Below are 19,673 nucleotides of genomic sequence, written 5' to 3'. Positions count from 1 at the left end.
TTCCTGTATTTTGTCCCACCCACACTTCTTGTATTTTGTCCCACCCACACTTCTTGTATTTTGTCCTGCCCACACTTCCTGTATTTTGTCCTGCCCACACTTCCTGTATTTTGTCCCTCCCAAACTTCCTGTATTTTTTCCCTCCCAGACTTCCTGTATTTTGTCCCACCCACACTTCCTGTATTTTGTCTCTGCACAGACACCCAGGCAGTAGCTGCATGTACAATACACACATTTTTTAACTAATATGCATATAATGTTATTATTTATCAGAAAGCTACTGCCAGACACCCCGCCCCCTCTGGTGTTTCTCTGTCTCTTCTGTATATTAGTCATAGTCGCTTTGTTCTATCTCTACGATACATTGTCGGTATTTCCTCTGTCATCTTGATTCCGAGGATTCTCCAACTTCCTGTCAAGCTGCAGAAAAGTCCGTAGATGCCGGCAGGGCCCGGAGGTCGGGACGTACGAGGGAGACAAACAATGACATCTGAGACAAGAACGATGCCGTCAAACAGAGCACAAGACGACACGGGCCTGACAACCCCCGCACCGTGCACAACATCGCTGCCCCTAAACCGTCTTCACTCATTATACCCGGTCCAAACTAGGGCGCCTCCAGCTGTTGCAAAACTACAACTACCAGCATGCCCGGACGACCCAACAGCTCCATTACCAGGGCCTCATATTTGGCGTTACAAACAGGATACATGTTTCACGTGCTGGTTCCTAGAGAGCAGTGCATTGTGGAAGCTAAGGTTATACTGGGAGTTGTAGTTTTGCAACAGCTGGAGGCACCCTGGTTGGGAAAAGCTGGTCTAGATTATGAGACATATTTAAAAGTTTTGCATAATTATTCTTTTTTTAAATTCTTATATTTTTAACCCCTTTCCGACACATGACAGATCACTTAGGATGTATGGAGTGGGCTCCTGACTCAAGCCTGCTCCAAACTGGGCAACCCCTTAGTTGATTACAGCAGCTTAGGGTCGCTGCTAATAGCCGACATGCAGGGATTGCATCAGCCAGCTTTTAACCCATTAGACCTCTGCTGTCAAAGCTGACAGAGGCATCTAATGGGACATTTAAATGGTCCCTGGTGGTCTAGTGGGGTGGATTAACCACGCCGCACAATGGTGGCTAAAGGTGGCATGGTGGGCAACCCACTGTGGAGGTAGCCGGAGGGCTTGCCTCTTCTCCTTTCCTGGTCCCGGCTCTGTAATTGATAGATCCGATCTACAGTTCAATCTAATGATTCCTCCTAAAAAAAGTCAGATCAACACCACAATGGTCCCGATAAAAACAACAGATAACGGCACAGAAAAAAATAGCCCTCATACAGCCTGGTATACAGGAAAATTATAGAAAGTTATAGGGGTCAAAAAATTTCTAAAAGGTCTTATAAATTGTTAAAAAAAAAACTGAACGACAAAGGAGTCTTCACATTCCCTCCCGAAATCAATGAACGCCTGGATGACCTTCCCTGTGTCTGTGGAGATTAGGAGAGACAGCTCTTGGCCATAATGGCATTTGGCCCATCTTTTGGTTAACCTAAAGGGGAACTGCTGTGCTCCAGCATTCCGAATATTTTGTTCAGAACGCTTGGAGCCGGATGCCGTGATCGTGATGTCACGGCCATGCCCCCATGATGTCTTGCCACACCCCCTCCCATAGGCTTGCATTGAGGGGACGAAGCGTGACGTCACAATACTCATGATCGGCAGTCATCAGACATCATCAAACATGCTCCTGGGGCTGATGGTAACGGGGTGCTGCGTGAAAGATCACGGGTGTCCCCAGCGGCGGGACCCCCGCAACCGGAGTACCCCTTTAAGGGAGTTTTGTGTTTTCCAAGGATGAACTAGATGACATCTGATATGTATAGTGGCTTTTCCACTTACCCCATGAATGATCGTGTTGGAGACGAGAAGGGTCGGGCAGGAGGGATTTCAACTGCTCAATTTTGATGCTCTTGGGGAGGTTCAGCCACCACCAGAGGAGTCCCGGGGGGACTGATGGGGGTTGGGGGAAGAAAGGAGTCTTACCTCCCCTATCCAATCCAGTAAATGATTGGATGACCTTCCATGTGTATGTGGAGATCAGGAGACACAGCTCTTGGCATTGTGGGCATTTGGCCCATCTTTTGGTTACCTTTAAGGGAGTCTTATGTTGCTGGGGGACGAACTGGATGACCATCTGATGTGTATGGTGGCTTCTCCACTTTCCTCGTGACAGATAATGTTGGAGAAGAGAAGGGTCGGGGAGGTTGGATTTAAACTACTCAATTCTTTTGGTCTTGGGGAGGTTCAGCCACCACCAGAGGAGTCCCAGGGGGTCTTACCTGCCCTATCCATTCAAATGAACACTTGAAAGACCTTCCATGTGTATGCAGAGATCAGGAGAAGTAACTCATGGCCAAATAGGCAATTGACCCATTTTATGGTTACCGTAAGGGAGTTTTGTGCTGTCGGGGATGAACTGGATGATCTGGTGTGTATGGTGGCTTCCCAACTCTCCCCATGACAGATGATGTTGGGGAACATGAAGGGTCAGACAGGTTGGGTTTCAACTGCTCACTACAGATATTGTCCAGTGATTTTTTTTTGAATTTTTAATAGACAATGCCGGGTCTACACGACGCCGGGTCTACGTGATGCCGGGTCTACGCGATGCCGGATCTACACGATGTCGGATCTACACGATGCTGGGGCTACACGATGCCAAGTCTACAGGATTACACGATGCCGGGTGTACACGATGCAGGGACTACACGATGCCAAGTCTACACAATGCCGGGTCTACACGATGCAGGGACTACACGATGCCGAATCTACACGATGCCGGGTCTACGCGATGTCGGGTCTACGGGATGCCAGGTATACACGATGCCAGGTCTACGTGATGCCGGGTTTACATGATGCCGGGCCTACGTGAAGCCGGGTCTACGCGATGCCGGGTCTACGTGATGCCGGGTCTACGCGATGCCGGATCTACACGATGCTGGGACTACACGATGCCGAGTCTACACAATTACACGATGCCGGGTGTACGCGATGCCAAGTCTACACGATGCAGGGACTACATGATGCCGAGTCTACACGATGCTGGGTCTACGCGATGTCGGGTCTACGCGATGCCGGGTATACACGATGCCAGGTCTAGGTGATGCCGGGTCTACGTATAGCCGGGTCTACGCGATGCCGGGTCTATGCGATGCCGGGTCTAGGCGATGCTGGGTCTATGGGATGCCGGATCTACACGATGCTGGGTCTACGCGATGCCGGGTCTATGCAATGCTGGGTCTACGCGATGCCGGGTATACACGATGCCAGGTCTAGGTGATGCCGGGTTTACATGATGCCGGGTCTACGTGAAGCCGGGTCTACATGATGCCGGGTCTACGCGATGCCGGGTCTATGCGATGCTGGGTCTATGGGATGCCGGGTCTACACGATGCTGGGTCTACGTGATGCCGGGTCTACACGATGCTGGGTCTACATGATGCCGGGTCTAAATGATGCCAGGTCTACAAGGCTCACCGTGCTTGACACAAGTAAGTGCCCGCAGTGATTGGCCTCATGGAGTGACTGCGCAGGCTCTTCCTTGTGTTCATACTAGAAAATGGTGAGCAGCAGGGACCGGGCATCACTGGAATGATGGCAAGAGGGGATAAAAAAAATTACGGGCCAACTCCTTTACACTTAAATGTGGGACGGAAAATGTAGTAAATAAGGCCATAGAGCAAGAGACTCATCAGGACCTCTCAGACATGTGACCTAAGGCTCCTAGGTCAGGTGGAATGTCAGTCCCAGGGTCATCGCCGACCATGTGACATCCCTGGATGTGACTGCTTCCTCCGCGCCACCTATACACTTCGGTATTACTATTTTACGGTGTAGTAACAACAGATGGACGATAGGTGGCGCCAGTACTCCATTTATAGAGCGGGAGCCGCTTATGTGTTGGCGTCACCTTCATTTCCTGAATTGTGATACAAATAGTGAAAATACGAAGGTGAAAGGTCAGAAGCTTCATCCCTATAGATATTATGGAGGATACGGACGGTACAAAGAGGCCAGAGCCGCCTCATATTATAGAACGTTGTCTTAACGATTTATAGATCATTTACTGTTAATCTAATATTTAAAGGGGTATTCCAGGAAAAAACTTTATTTTAAATATCAACTGGCTCCAGAAAGTTAAACAGATTTTTAAATTACTTCTATAAAAAAATCTTAATCCTTCCAGTACTTATGAGCTTCTGAAGTTGTGTTGTACTTTTCTGTCTAAGTGCTCTCTGATGACACCTGTCTTTGGAACCACCCAGTTTAGAAGCAAATCCACATAGCAAACCTCTTCTAAACTGGGCGGTTCCCGAGACACGTGTCATCAAAGAGAACAGAAAAGTACAACTCAACTTCAGAAGCTCATAAGTACAGAAACGATTAAGATTTCTTAATAGAAGTAATTTACAAATCTGTTTAACTTTCTGGAGCCAGTTGATATATATAAAAAAGTTTTTTCCTGGAATACCCCTTTAATGCAGTTACAGCTAAGTGGCGCAATCCATGCAGCCCGAACAGACCTGTATGAAGTGGACACTGGCAGGGCTGTACATACTGCTCCAAATTATCAGGCAAATTCTACTTAAAGGGGTACTCCGGCCGGGGGAAATGTTTTATTTTTTATTATCAAGTTAAATAGATTTACAAATTACTTCTATTAAAAAAAATCTTTATCCTTTCAGTACTTATTAGCTGCTCTATACTGCAGAGAAAGTTCATTTCTTTTTGTATTTCTTTTTTTTTTCCTGACCACAGTGCTCTCTGCTGACACCTCTGTCCGTATCAGGAACTGTCCAGAACAAGAGCAAATCCCCATAGCAAACCTATGCTGCTCTGAACAGTTCCTGATACGGACAGAGGTGTCAGCAGAGAGCACTGCGGAAAGAAAAACAAAAAGAAATCCAAAAAGAAAAGAACTTTCTCTGTAATATACAGCCGCTAATAAGTACTGGAAGGATGAAGATATTTTTAATATAAGTCATTTACAAATCGGTTTAACTTGATAAAAAAAATTATAAAAAATGTTTTCCGCCGGAGTACCCCTTTAAATAGAATTTGCCTAATAATTTGGAGCGCTTTCTGGCACCAGCTGATTTAAAAAAATATATGTTTTCCACCGGAGTACCCCTTTAACCCCTTAACGACCACGGACGTAAATGTACGTCCTGGTTTGGCGGGACTTCCCGTCCTGTGTATGACTGCGAGCATCGGAACGGTGCTCGCGTCATACACGGCAGGTTCCGGCTGCGTGGATGTCCGCCATTAACCCCTCAGATGCGGCGGCGATGTGATCATCCAGCATGGCGGCCGGAGGTCCCTTCACATGTTTTTCCCATTTTACCCCCAAAAAGCGTAAAATTTTTTTTATAAACATATTTGGTATCGCCGCGTGCGTAAATGTCCGTACTATCAAAATTTAATGTTAATTATCCCGTACAGTGAATGGCGTAAACGTTAAAAAAATTTTTTAAAGTCCGAAAATGCAGCTTTTTTGTCACATTCTATTTAAAACAAATTAATAAAAAATGTATCTAAAAGTTTTAAATACGCAAATGTGGTATCGATAAAAAGCACAGATGACGGCGCAAAAAATGAGCCCTCATACCGCCCTATATACGGAAAAATGAAAAAGGTTTTATAGGTGGTCAAAATAGGTCGATTTTAGATTACTGATTTTGTACAAAAAGTTTTAGATTTTTTTTAAGCGGTACAATAATATAAAAGTATCTCGCCATGGGTATCATTTTAATCGTATTGACCCACAGAATAAAGAACACATGTCATTTTTACCGTAAAGTGTATAGTGTGAAAACGAAACCCTCCAAAATGCGCAAAATTGTGGTTTTCATTAAAATTTCCTCCCTAAAAATTATTTTTTGGGGTTCGCCGTACATTTTATGGTAAAATGAGAGGTTTCGTTACAAAGTACAATTGGTCAGGCAAAAAACAAGCCCTTATATGGGTCTGTAGATGGAAATATAAAAGAGTTATGGATTTTTAGAAGGCGAGGAGGAAAAAACGAAAACGCAAAAATTCAATTGGCCTGGTCCTTAAGGGGTTAAGTGTCACAAAGATGAAATATTTTGTTTCTCATTGTTGCTCATGGATACATTGTGTCTCAGGCTCTTTTGATGACCGTAAACCAGTGGTCTTCAAACTGTGGCCCTCCAGATGTTGCAAAACTACAATTCCCAGCATGCCCGGACAGCCGTTGGCTGTCCGGGCATGCTGGGAGTTGTAGTTTTGAAACATCTGGAGGGCCACAGTTTGAAGACCACTGCTGTAAACGATCTCGGACACCTGTGATAATTAGATTGCCAGCTGAGCCCAATTTAAGGAAGAACTACTAAAGGTGGGTGTTCCCCATTATTGAGCAGACGCCATTATCCAGCAACATGGGGAAGAAAAAGGGGCCGCTGCTGCTGCCGAAAAGAGAGAAATAGGTCAACGCCTTGGACGAGGTAAGAAAACATTAGATTAAACGTGATCATCGCACTATTAAAGGGGCACTCCGCTGCTCAGTGTTTGGAACAAACTGTTCCGAACCCCGGAATCGGCGCCGGGAGCTCATGACCTCACACCCCGCCCCCTCAATGCAAGTCTATGGGAGGGGGTGTGACGACCGACGAGGAACCCCGGACCCCACCCTCCCGGATATTCCATTGGTCGTAATAGACTCTACATTATAACTAGACGACAAATCACATTAGAAAATAACGTGCGCTCTGCTACATCATCTCTATTCACCACTGTAATTATCTACACATCTAACTCTGCTACATCATCTCTATTCAGCACTGTAATTATCTACACATCTAACTCTGCTACATCATCTCTATTCACCACTGTAGTTATCTACACATCTAACTCTGCTACATCATCTCTATTCACCACTGTAGTTATCTACACATCTAACTCTGCTACATCATCTCTATTCACCACTGTAATTATCTACACATCTAACTCTGCTACATCATCTCTATTCACCACTGTAATTATCTACACATCTAACTCTGCTACATCCCGTTCTTGGCTCATTTCTATGATAACTCCCATTGAACCGTTGTATCCAGTGTGAATAGTTTCCGGTTCTGTGTAGTTAGGATCTTAGATTCTTCCTGCAACAATTAATCATTTCCAGATATTGTTTTACTCAGAAGCGGAAGAATACGTGAGCGGCGGCGACAACCACAGAGAGAGATATAAATCCGGGGCCCCATCTTCATGTCATCAGGGGCTCCTCACCACCCCGACGGGTTTCTCCTGCCGACTTACTCACCTGCATTTGCTACAATTGTATTATTGAGATGCCCGATATGTGCCCAGCCTCCACCTCTACAGCCATCACTCTCCGCTTACCTGGTCCTCACATGCAGCCTCCCCCTCTACAGCCCGCACTCTCCGCTTACCTGGTCCTCACATGCAGCCTCCCCCTCTACAGCCAGCACTCTCCGCTTACCTGGTCCTCACATGCAGCCTCCACCTCTACAGCCATCACTCTCCGCTTACCTGGTCCTCACATGCAGCCTCCCCCTCTACAGCCATCACTCTCCGCTTACCTGGTCCTCACATGCAGCCTCCACCTCTACAGCCATCACTCTCCGCTTACCTGGTCCTCACATGCAGCCTCCACCTCTACAGCCCGCACTCTCCGCTTACCTGGTCCTCACATGCAGCCTCCACCTCTACAGCCATCACTCTCCGCTTACCTGGTCCTCACATGCAGCCTCCCCCTCTACAGCCATCACTCTCCGCTTACCTGGTCCTCACATGCAGCCTCCACCTCTACAGCCATCACTCTCCGCTTACCTGGTCCTCACATGCAGCCTCCACCTCTACAGCCCGCACTCTCCGCTTACCTGGTCCTCACATGCAGCCTCCACCTCTACAGCCAGCACTCTCCGCTTACCTGGTCCTCACATGCAGCCTCCACCTCTACAGCCCACACTCTCCGCTTACCTGGTCCTCACATGCAGCCTCCACCTCTACAGCCCACACTCTCCGCTTACCTGGTCCTCACATGCAGCCTCCCCCTCTACAGCCATCACTCTCCGCTTACCTGGTCCTCACATGCAGCCTCCCCCTCTACAGCCAGCACTCTCCGCTTACCTGGTCCTCACATGCAGCCTCCACCTCTACAGCCCACACTCTCCGCTTACCTGGTCCTCACATGCAGCCTCCACCTCTACAGCCCGCACTCTCCGCTTACCTGGTCCTCACATGCAGCCTCCCCCTCTACAGCCAGCACTCTCCGCTTACCTGGTCCTCACATGCAGCCTCCCCCTCTACAGCCCGCACTCTCCGCTTACCTGGTCCTCACATGCAGCCTCCCCCTCTACAGCCAGCACTCTCCGCTTACCTGGTCCTCACATGCAGCCTCCACCTCTACAGCCCGCACTCTCCGCTTACCTGGTCCTCACATGCAGCCGATCCCCTCTACAGCTATCACTCTCCGCTTACCTGGTCCTCATATGCAGCCTCCACCTCTACAGCCATCACTCTCCGCTTACCTGGTCCTCACATGCAGCCTCCCCCTCTACAGCCCGCACTCTCCGCTTACCTGGTCCTCATATGCAGCCTCCACCTCTACAGCCATCACTCTCCGCTTACCTGGTCCTCACATGCAGCCTCCCCCTCTACAGCCCACACTCTCCGCTTACCTGGTCCTCACATGCAGCCGATCCCCTGGAATCCTGACCGCACTCTCCGCTTACCTGGTCCTCACATGCAGCCTCCCCCTCTACAGCCCGCACTCTCCGCTTACCTGGTCCTCACATGCAGCCTCCCCCTCTACAGCCAGCACTCTCCGCTTACCTGGTCCTCACATGCAGCCTCCCCCTCTACAGCCAGCACTCTCCGCTTACCTGGTCCTCACATGCAGCCTCCCCCTCTACAGCCAGCACCCTCCGCTTACCTGGTCCTCACATGCAGCCGATCCCCTGGAATCCTGACCGCACGACAGCCGAGAGTGAGACTGTGACAGTGACAGAGAAAAAAGGAATAAGAGGAGGAGGAGGGGGAGGAGAGGAGACAATGGGGTCACAGACCCGGGAGCCCCCCAGGGCACGTTCCTCCCGCACCATAATAGTCAGCGGGAGACGACTGATGGGGGGGGGGGGGTCTGTGGCTCCATTAACCCTTACATAGCTGTGGCTCCATTATTCTAACATTTCTTACAGTCTCTATGTGAGGTCAGGTCCTCTGGGCTTTTGCCGCCTTCCCACTGCGCTTCTGCCGCCTTCCCACTGCTCTTTTGCCGCCTTCCCACTGCTCTTTTGCCGCCTTCCCACTGCGCTTCTGCCGCCTTCCCACTGCGCTTCTGCCGCCTTCCCACTGCGCTTCTGCCGCCTTCCCACTGCGCTTCTGCCGCCTTCCCACTGCGCTTCTGCCGCCTTCCCACTGCGCTTCTGCCGCCTTCCCACTGCGCTTCTGCCGCCTTCCCACTGCGCTTCTGCCGCCTTCCCACTGCGCTTCTGCCGCCTTCCCACTGCGCTTCTGCCGCCTTCCCACTGCGCTTCTGCCGCCTTCCCACTGCGCTTCTGCCGCCTTCCCACTGCGCTTCTGCCGCCTTCCCACTGCGCTTCTGCCGCCTTCCCACTGCGCTTCTGCCGCCTTCCCACTGCGCTTCTGCCGCCTTCCCACTGCGCTTCTGCCGCCTTCCCACTGCGCTTCTGCCGCCTTCCCACTGCGCTTCTGCCGCCTTCCCACTGCGCTTTTGCCGCCTTCCCACTGCGCTTTTGCAACCCTTGTACACGGGATAATACAGTTATCCAAATTTTCCTTCTACAAAGAGATAAAAACCAGATACCGTTAGTTACGTATTTTTATCATGTAAGTTTTAACTTCCATATATCTTAAAGGGGTACTCCACTGCCCCCAGTGCCCAAAACATTTTGTTCCGAACACTGGGTGCGGGCTACGGGGGTCGTGATGTCACGGCCACGCCCCCCTAGTGACGCCATGCCACGTCCCCTTATGCAAGTCTATGGGAGGGGGCGTGGCAGCCGCCACGCCCCCTCCCATAGACTTGCATTGAGGGGGCGTGTGCATGACGTCATGACCCCCATAGCCCGCACCCAGCATTTGGAACAAAATGTTCCGCACTCTGGCGCAGTGGAGTACCCCTTTAATGTATCCCTTACTGACATTTAACATCTTAAATAACTTGTTCCACAATATCGTATTGAGCCGTTAGTCATTACCAAGGTTACTATTTAATCCTTAATACATTGAAATCTTAATCCAATTTGTATCCAATGTCTATTTCCGTTCTCATCAATCGCTCAATTATATCTTTCCTCGAATATTGAAGCTCATTCCTGTGTTAATCTATTGTGTCTGGTACTTTTTTATTTTACTTTTCCTAAGCAATGTTCAGAATGCTCCAGGACCTGTCAATCACAGTGCCATTTGTAGAAGATCTAGTTAAAGTTGCAGGATCGCATTTCTCTGCCGTGGTTCCTGATTAATAGTTGCGATGTTTACAGACTGAACTGAAGCGCTGCACTCACCTCTCACATCTGACCCCTTGGGGCTTTCTGTCAGGTTACTCTTTAAACTGTCTTGAAGAGCCGCTAACTTTATTTAAATTGATTTATAGTCATGGCCGTAAATCGCCCCTGAAAGCAGATAAAAAGGAGAGAAGTTCACTTAGTCTGTGCATTGTGTGTCTGTGTGTGCCGCACTAAGCATGGACAACAGAAAGAGGAGAAGAGAGAACTGTCTGAGGACTTGGGAACCAAAATTGTGGAAAAATATCAACAATCTCCAGGTTACACGTCCATCTCCAGAGATCTAGATTTGTCTTTGTCCACAGTGCGAAACATTATCAAGAAGTTTACACCCCATGGCCCTGTAGATAATCTCCCTGGGCGTGGACAGAAGAGAAAAACTGATGAAAGGTGTCCCAGCAGGATAGTCCTGATGGTGGATAAGCAGCCCCAAACAAGTTCCAAAGATATTCAAGCTGTCCTGCAGGCTCAGGGAGCATCAGTGTCAGTGCGAACTATCCGTCCACATTTATATGAAACGCTATGGAGGAGACCCAGGAGGACCCAGGGGCAAACTGACAGGACCTGGTCCGAAGGCCCGCTTGGAAAAGAGCCCGCTGTCCGCCGCCTGTCATGATATCTTTAAAAAATAAAAACATTTTGAATAGCCTGCCGCGCTTAAGCCACGCCCCCTCCGCTTAAGCCATGCCCTTCACGGTTTAGCGCGGTTCACTGCTGCTGCCGCCGCCGCCGCCGAAGAGGAGTATGCTGGCCCCGCCTGTCCTCGGTGTACAGAGCCCCGCCTGTCCTCGGTGTACAGAGCCCCGCCTGTCCTCGGTGTACAGAGCCCCGCCTGTCCTCGGTGTACAGAGCCCCGCCTGTCCTCGGTGTACAGAGCCCCGCCTGTCCTCGGTGTACAGAGCCCCGCCTGTCCTCGGTGTACAGAGCCCCGCCTGTCCTCGGTGTACAGAGCCCCGCCTGTCCTCGGTGTACAGAGCCCCGCCTGTCCTCGGTGTACAGAGCCCCGCCTGTCCTCGGTGTACAGAGCCCCGCCTGTCCTCGGTGTACAGAGCCCCGCCTGTCCTCGGTGTACAGAGCCCCGCCTGTCCTCGGTGTACAGAGCCCCGCCTGTCCTCAAATGATGCTAGAAAGTTAAACAGATTGAAAAATTACTTCTATTAAAAAATCTTAATCCTTCCAGTACTTATTTGCGGCTGTATACTACAGAGGAAATTCTTTTCTTTTTGGATTTCTCTCCTGTCAGGACCACGATGCTCTCTGCTGCCACCTCTGTCCATTTTAGGAACTGTCCAGAGCAGGAGAAATTTCCTAAAATGGACAGAGGTGGCAGCAGAGAGCACTGTGGTCGTCACAGAAAAGAAATCCAAAAAGAAAAGCATTTCTTCTGTAGTATACAGCCGCTATAAGTACTGGAAGGATTAAGATTTTTTTAATAGAAGTAATTTACAAATCTGTGCTTACAAGAAGGAACAGCGTTCGGCACTGCCAGCCGTATAGCCAAACAATCGCTCTTGGTAAGTCAGGTGTGTACAAGCGTCACTGCTGGTGGGGTGCTCAGCTGGGACAGAATCATAGATCAGACGTGTAGAAGGTTATGAAATAAGTGGCACTCACCACATCCAGACTAGCGTCAGACGAAGTGCGGAAGTACGATACGGCTGTGACCAGTCTACCGGATTATCCGGCGTTCCTGTCTCCCTGCACCTGGATGTTCTAACTGCACCTTAAGAAATAAAGAAGGTTGTCGCTAGTCTGGACGTGGTGAGTGCCGCTTATTTCATAATCTTCTACACGTCTCATTTACAAATCTGTTTAACTTTCTGGCACCAGTTGATTTAAAAAAAAAAATAGTTTTCCACCAGAGTTCCCCTTTAAAGGGGTACTACCGTGCTGACAACTTATCCCCTATCTAAAGAATAGGGGATAAGTTGCCTGATCGCGCGATCTCGCACGCAGCACTCCGCTCTCATCAGGCTCCGGAGCGAACATCGCTCTGGGTGTGATGACTGCCGATCACGGGGCCGGAGTATCGGGACGTCACGGCTCCGTCCCATGTGACGTCATGCTCCGCCCCCTCAATGTAAGTCTTTGGCATGCCATAGAGTTGCATTGAGGGGACGGAGCTGTGACGTCACGATCACCGGCCCCGTCATCAGACCGGGAGCAGATGTTCGCTCCGGGGCCTGATGAAAGCGGGGTGCCGAGTGCGAGATCGCGGGGGTCCCCAGCGGCGGGACCCCGCGCGATCAGGTAACTTATCCCCTATCCTTTAGATAGGGGATATGTTGTCAGCACGGTAGTACCCCTTTAAGGTGAGTGAAGGTTGGAGCCAAGTTGGACTGGGTATCAGACAGAGGACAGAGATCCCAAGTTGGTATAAAAAGGAGGAGGATAGTTCAGTGTTTTTAAGCGCTTGGTGTAGTTAAGGTGATTGGCATTGCCATCCCTCAAAGTACACCATTGCCTCAAGCGCACTGCACCCCCTATTCTATGGCAAATATTCATATACATACTGGGCGGGAATAGGGGCGGGGCAGAGGTGGGGCCAGGGGTGGAGTCTTGCTGGGGGCCCTTGCTTTATTTGGTCCGGGGGCCCTGAGTGTTGTCAGTCCGCCCCTGGGAGGACCCCGCTATGGAGGAGACCCAGGAGGACCCCGCTATGGAGGAGACCCAGGAGGACCCCGCTATGGAGGACACCCAGGAGGACCCCACTATGGAGAAGACCCAGGAGGACCCCACTATGGAGGAGACCCAGGAGGACCCCACTATGGAGGAGACCCAGGAGGACCCCACTGCTGACACAGAGACATAAAAAAGCAAGACTATATTTTACCAAAATGAACTTGAGTAACCAAAATCCTTCTGGGAAACGTCTTGTGGACAGATGAGACCAAGATAGATCTTTTTGGTAAAGCAAATCATTCTACTGTTTACCGAAAACGGAATGAGGCCTACAAAGAGAAGAGCCCAGTACCTACAGTGACATATGGGGGAGGTCAGTGATGTTTTGGGTTGTTTTGCTGCCTCTGGCACTGGGGGCCTTGAATGTGTACAAGACATCATGAAATCTGAGGATTACCAATGGATTTTGGGTCGCACTGTACAGCCCAGTGTCAGAAAGCTGGGTTTGTGTCCGAGATCTTGGGTCTTCCAGCAGGACAATGACCCCAAACATACGTCAAAAAGCCCCAGAAATGGATGAGAACAAAGTGCTGGAGAGTTCTGAAGTGTCAGCAATGAGTCCAGATCTAAATCCCATTGATCCCCTGTGTAGAGATCTTATAATTACTGCTGGGAAAAGGCGCCGTCCAATAAGAGACCTGGAGCAGATTGTAAAGGAAGAGTGGTCCAACATTCCGGCTGAGAGGTGTAAGGAGCTTATTGATGCTTATAGGAAGAGTGCTCCAACATTCCGGCTGAGAGGTGTAAGAAGCTTATTGATGGTTATAGGAAGAGTGGTCCAACATGCCGGCTGAGAGGTGTAAGAAGCTTATTGATGGTTATAGGAAGAGTGGTCCAACGTTCCGGCTGAGAGGTGTAAGAAGCGTATTGATGCATATAGGAAGACACTGATTTCACTTATTTTTTCCAAAGGGTGTGCAACCAAATATTAAGTTAAGGTGCCAATAATTGTGTCCGGACCATTTTTGGAGTTTGGTGACATTATGTCCAGTTTGCTTTTTTCCTCCTCTTTTGGTTTAGTTCCAATACACACAAAGGGAATAAACATGTGTATAGCAAAACCTGTGTTACTGCAATATATATATATATATATACAGAGAGGAGAGGAGATCTATCTATCTATATATATATATACACAGAGGAGAGGAGATCTATATATACAGAGGAGAGGAGATCTATATATATATATATATATATATATATATATATATATATATATATATACAGAGGAGAGGAGATCTATATATATATACAGAGGAGAGGAGATCTATATATACAGAGGAGAGGAGATCTATATATATATATATATATATATATATATATATATATATATATATATATATATATATATATATATATATATATACAGAGGAGAGGAGATCTATATATATACAGAGGAGAGGAGATCTATATATATACAGAGGAGAGGAGATCTATATATATATATATATATACAGAGGAGAGGAGATCTATATATATATATATATATATATATACAGAGGAGAGGAGATCTATATATATATATATATATATATATATATATATATATATATATACAGAGGAGAGGAGATCTCTATATATATATATATATATATATATACAGAGGAGAGGAGATCTCTATATATATATATATATATACAGAGGAGAGGAGATCTCTATATATATATATATATATACAGAGGAGAGGAGATCTCTATATATATATATACAGAGGAGAGGAGATCTCTATATATATATATATATATACAGAGGAGAGGAGATCTCTATATATATATATACAGAGGAGAGGAGATCTCTATATATATATATATATACAGAGGAGAGGAGATCTATATATATATATATATATATATATATATATATACAGAGGAGAGGAGATCTATATATACAGAGGAGAGGAGATCTATATATACAGAGGAGAGGAGATCTATATCTATATATATATATATATATATATATATATATATATATATATATACAGAGGAGAGGAGATCTCTATATATATATATATATATATATATATATATATATATATATATATATATATATATATATATATATATATATATATATATATATATATATATATATATATATATATATATATATATATATATATATATATATATATACACACACAAAGGGAATAAACCTGTGTTACTGCAATCCTTTCCTGTGAGGAATACTTCATTATATGGAAACATTTCAGGGGGACAACATTTACGGCCATGACTGTATAGCGTTTGTGGTATATTTATATGGCTTGATTTGGACATGTAAGGCTTTTCTGCGCGGTTCATAGATTTTGTCTCGGTTTTTGTCATTCTTATTAGACGATGTTGGGGTTACATTCTCTTTTGGTAAAGTCTTATTATTTAGACTATATGTCAGTGATCCTAGTTTCATCTGCCTGGGAATTTTTTCTAGCTGTCCTTGCTCATTTTGCCTGAGTACGTCAATAAATTTAGCAACTTCTAATAATGTTGTTTTCTTTGAAGCTATGGCAAAAATTACCTGATCCAAAAATGGAAATTTACTTAAATTATTTTATCATATTTTGGGTTTTATTAACAGCAACATTTTTCCCCATGATGCACAAGTATTTGAAAACACATTAATTTGGGAACTAAGGGAACTTAAAATACGAATAGTTGGAATCTCATTATTGATGCTCGTACAGAGTATCGTCAGTCTGTCCACATCATCAAATCCCAACCAGTAATCACCTTGGACAATTTGATTTAACTCTATACGCCTCCAGATTTCTATTGGAATCCACAGTCTAGAACTTTAATTTTTTTGTTGTTCTGTTAGACCATATTTTGCAACATGTGATTCAAATATCTCTGCATTTCTTGCTCCATGTGATTCAAATATCTCTGCATTTCTTGCTGTATGTAAGTTCTTCTGAAAGGCAGGCATTCGACTTTTTATCTTAATTAAAGGGGTACTCCCACCCTAGACATCGTATCCCTAGGGGATAAGATGTCTGAGATCGTGGGGGTCCCGCCACTGGGGACTGTTGCATGCATTGTTGCATGCGGCACCCACCTGTTTTTTCACCGGAACCGCTGGAGGGTCTGAGTCGTGACTATGGGAACGGAAGTCTGTGACGTCAGGAGTCCGCCCCCGCTGGGGACTCCCGCACTATTGCATGTGGCACCCACCTGTTTTTTCACTGGAACTGCTGGAGGGTCTGAGTCGTGACTACGGGAACAGAAGTCTGTGACGGCCGTCACACCCCCTCCCATAGACTTGCATTGAGGGGGCGTGACGTCATGAGGGGGCAGGGCTATGACTTCATGAGCTGTCGGCTCCAGCGTTCGGAACAGTTTGTTTCAAACGCTGAGCAGTGGAGTACCCCTTTAAGTCACCACAACACTGAGTAGTAAAATCTCTTATAGACATTATTAGTATCAAGTGTCAGCACAGACCTATTCTGAGCTTGTCCCGTCACGTCACTATCACACTGTATAGCGATATCTTTACTGCTATCAGTCTTATTGTCTTCTTTTTTAACCTAATTATTGAATATTTGTACCATGTGACAAATATTCCTTAACTTAGCCTTTTCCCTATTTGCAGATTTTAATTTACTCTCTACTTCTTTGTTTTAAGCCATCCCATCTTTAAATCTCTCATCATAAGAGAAATCTGGAACTTGCACCAAACTTTTTCCTGCCATAATAAAATGTATTACAGTAATACTCACAAGATAGCCCTCTTGTATCCTCAGCCTACTTTGCTGGTACGTCTTTTCCTCAGATCCCTTCCCTGTGTCTGTCACGTCTTATCACCAGCGATGGCGATCAGCTGAGTGTCCCTGGCGTCCTCCAATGGTTCTTTAGGTCCTTCCGAAAGCTTGAATATGGCGTGTGTTCGTCTCTCCCCCCTGTTCAAGCTTGACAAAGACGAATGGCTGGCTCACCAAATGTTAAATCTAACCGGAACGCTAAATTATAACCCGGTCTGACCATGGAGAGTGAGCTCTAAAAAAAACATACATTTATTTTATTGTAATGTGGTGACGCTAAAGTTGTGGTGTGACCATGGGGTGTGAAGGGTGTAGGTGGATGGGGTAGATGGTATAGCCCAGGGGCAAGATGTTATTAACCCCTAATGTTCGTGATGCCAGAGTGGTTTTTCGGGTAACCACCCGAATGGTAGCACCGCTATCCCAAGGTTAGGCAGGGCAACAATAGTCCAAGACCAGGTAAGGGTTAACAGTAGCTTTACTGAGGTCAGACAGTTGTTACAGTCTCTACAGCTCGGCCAGAATCCCAGAGAGTCGACCAGTAACACTGAAAGGGCCTTGCAGCTTGCTGGGACTTGCAGTACTTTCAGGTCAGACTCCAATACAGCCACTCTGACTAGAATTGACTAGTGACTTGACTTTGGTAGAGACAGCAGACATAGATGAGAGGACTGACAATGTGGCCGGTGAGCGGGCTTTATGGCCTCCAGGTACTGGACACAGGATCTGTCATGTCTGGGCTTTACTGTTCCTCAGCAGGAAATATAAGAGCACAAGAGATTGTAATGGCCGCCCGCTTATAAAAGGGGCTGAGCAAGAAGCCCATAGGTCAAGCTGCAGGTCAGGTGATCAACTGGTGCTCTCTGGGTAACATAACACATTGTTACGGGTGCTCGCCCCTCGTCAGTACAGAGCAGGGGGTTCTGGGGGTTCTGGATTGGCTGTGGGAAGAGGCCTGTGACTGGCTAAAAGTCAATGATGTTCAATGATATTGTATATTGAACAATGACACTTATTATACATTTACTAATGAGATCTGGGGGTCTGTATTTACTTAGGGGATCTGGGGTCTGTATTTATTTAGGAGATCTGGGGGGTCTGTATTTATTTAGGAGATCTGGGGGGTCTGTATTTACTTAGGGGATCTGGGGTCTGTGTTTACTTAGGAGATCTGGGGGTCTGTATTTACTAATGAGATCTGGGGTCTGTATTTACTTAGGGGATCTGGGGTCTGTATTTACTTAGGGGATCTGGGGTCTGTATTTACTTAGGGGATCTGGGGTCTGTGTTTACTTAGGAGATCTGGGGGGTCTGTATTTATTTAGGAGATCTGGGGGGTCTGTATTTACTTAGGGGATCTGGGGTCTGTGTTTACTTAGGAGATCTGGGGGTCTGTATTTACTAATGAGATCTGGGGGGTCTGTATTTATTTAGGAGATCTGGGGGGTCTGTATTTACTTAGGGGATCTGGGGTCTGTATTTACTTAGGAGATCTGGGGTCTGTATTTACTTAGGAGATCTGGGGTCTGTATTTATTTAGGAGATCTGGGGTCTGTATTTACTTAGGGGATCTGGGGTCTGTATTTACTTAGGGGATCTGGGGTCTGTATTTACTAATGAGATCTGGGGTCTGTATTTACTTAGGGGATCTGGGGTCTGTATTTACTTAGGGGATCTGGGGTCTGTATTTACTTAGGGGATCTGGGGTCTGTATTTACTTAGGAGATCTGGGGGGTCTGTATTTACTTAGGGGATCTGGGGTCTGTGTTTACTTAGGAGATCTGGGGGTCTGTATTTACTTAGGGGATCTGGGGTCTGTGTTTACTTAAGAGATCTGGGGTCTGTATTTACTAATGAGATCTGGGGATCTGTATTTACTAATGAGATCTGGGGGGTCTGTATTTACTAATGAGATCTGGGGGGGTCTGTATTTACTAATGAGATCTGGGGTCTGTATTTACTAATGAGATCTGGGGGGTCTGTATTTACTTAGGGGATCTGGGGTCTGTATTTATTTAGGGGATCTGGGATCTGTATTTACTAATGAGATCTGGGGTCTGTGTTTACTTAGGGGATCTGGGGTCTGTATTTACTAATGAGATCTGGGGTCTGTATTTACTAATGAGATCTGGGGGGTCTGTATTTACTAATGAGATCTGGGGTCTGTATTTACTAATGAGATCTGGGGTCTGTATTTACTAATGAGATCTGGGGTCTGTATTTACTTAGGGGATCTGGGGTCTGTGTTTACTTAGAGGATCTGGGGTCTGTATTTACTTAGGGGATCTGGGGTCTGTGTTTACTAAGGAGATCTGGGGGTCTGTATTTACTAATGAGATCTGGGGGGTCTGTATTTACTTAGGGGATCTGGGGTCTGTATTTACTTAGGGGATCTGGGGTCTGTATTTACTTAGGAGATCTGGGGTCTGTATTTACTTAGGAGATCTGGGGTCTGTATTTACTAATGAGATCTGGGGTCTGTATTTACTTAGGGGATCTGGGGGTCTGTATTTACTTAGGGGATCTGGGGTCTGTATTTACTTAGGGGATCTGGGGTCTGTATTTACTAATGAGATCTGGGGTCTGTATTTACTTAGGAGATCTGGGGTCTGTATTTACTTAGGAGATCTGGGGTCTGTATTTACTAATGAGATCTGGGGT

The 19,673-nt window shown here is 46.7% G+C and overlaps 1 protein-coding gene across 3 annotated transcripts in view; it reads right to left on the bottom strand.

Moving 5' to 3' along the window:
• Positions 1–19,673, bottom strand: part of LOC130281658 (uncharacterized) — a 107,766-nt gene that overhangs the window by 14,927 nt on the left and 73,166 nt on the right. For 2 of the 3 annotated variants that reach the window (XM_056529111.1, XM_056529112.1), the window contains exon 2: positions 16,971–17,247. The gene's annotated coding sequence lies outside the window, so the exon portion shown is untranslated. The remainder of the gene's footprint in view (positions 1–16,970; positions 17,248–19,673) is intronic. The other variant, XM_056529113.1, reaches the window with a different exon arrangement.

Source organism: Hyla sarda, chromosome 7 (assembly GCF_029499605.1).
Source record: "Hyla sarda isolate aHylSar1 chromosome 7, aHylSar1.hap1, whole genome shotgun sequence".
Taxonomy (NCBI): Eukaryota; Metazoa; Chordata; class Amphibia; order Anura; family Hylidae; genus Hyla; species Hyla sarda.
The sequence above is the reverse complement of the archived record's forward strand: the minus strand, read 5'-3'. Positions and strand labels throughout refer to the sequence as shown.